The sequence below is a fragment of the Calidris pugnax genome, unplaced genomic scaffold, assembly GCF_001431845.1.
Source record: "Calidris pugnax isolate Ruff unplaced genomic scaffold, ASM143184v1 scaffold605, whole genome shotgun sequence".
Lineage (NCBI taxonomy): Eukaryota > Metazoa > Chordata > Aves > Charadriiformes > Scolopacidae > Calidris > Calidris pugnax.
The window spans coordinates 84,388-85,380 of NW_015091513.1; positions in this window are offsets into that span (position 1 = coordinate 84,388).

Here is a 993-nt window from a genome sequence, read left to right on the forward strand (position 1 = left end):
CCCCCCCCCCCCCTTTTTTCCACCACTCCCCCCTCTCTCCCAGTTGGGAACTGGCCTGGGAACCCAGCACTGGGAGAAATCCGGCCGCTCTTCCCTCTTTCTGTCAAATTTAAAAGGTTTCCATCCGCTTCGGCAGGTTTTAGTCCTGAATTCACTTTAAATTTCCCCTAAAAAAAACAAAACAGCAAAGAAGCAAAACGCTTTCTCCTGAAAACGTTACGCTCCTGTCTCTTGGGCAGTAAGAATTTTAATTTTTCGGTGTTTCGACGTAAAAGGAAAGCAAAAAAATGCTCTTAAAGTTCTTTCCCTGTTTCCTGCAAGTGTTTTTTTTTCACTAATGCACATCCACCCCTTTCCTTTCCCCTCCCAAATCCTCCAGGAGCCATTCCATCCCCCTTGGGAAAAGACCCCTCAGGATTTTCTCCGGATGCTTCAACTCAATAAAAACCAAAAAAAAAACCCAAATCCGGTGGTTTTCAAACCCCCCCCCCAATTAATATCGGTTTCCAAACAAAAAAAAAAAACCAAAAAAAAAACAACCAACCATTTTGGGGGTTTGAAAACCAGTCAGACTTCTCTCTGCTCCAAAGCTTAAGAGCTTGGGTTTTAATTATTTATTATTATTTTTGTTGGAAAATTATTAGAAGCGGTTAAACCTCGGCGTGTGCCGCCTCCGCTCGCGTTTCTGACCGGCTGCCTGCTCCTTTCCAGTTCGTTAAGAGAAACCAAATGGGTTAAAGATTCTCAAGCATTTTTGTTTTGTCTTATTTTGTTTTTTTTCTGCACGTACATCTCGCCTAAATCCAATTCCCAAACTCCCTCAGTTGCCCTCGTTTCAAAGTGCAATATCGTAACATATTAAAAAAAGGAAACGAATATTAAGAAATTGTACCTATTTTTTTTTTTTAACCTTTTTTTTTTTTTTTTTTTCAGTGACCCGCTTGTACTTTGCTGGCCTTGATGAACGTATGTGTCCCGTCATTTGTGTTTCAT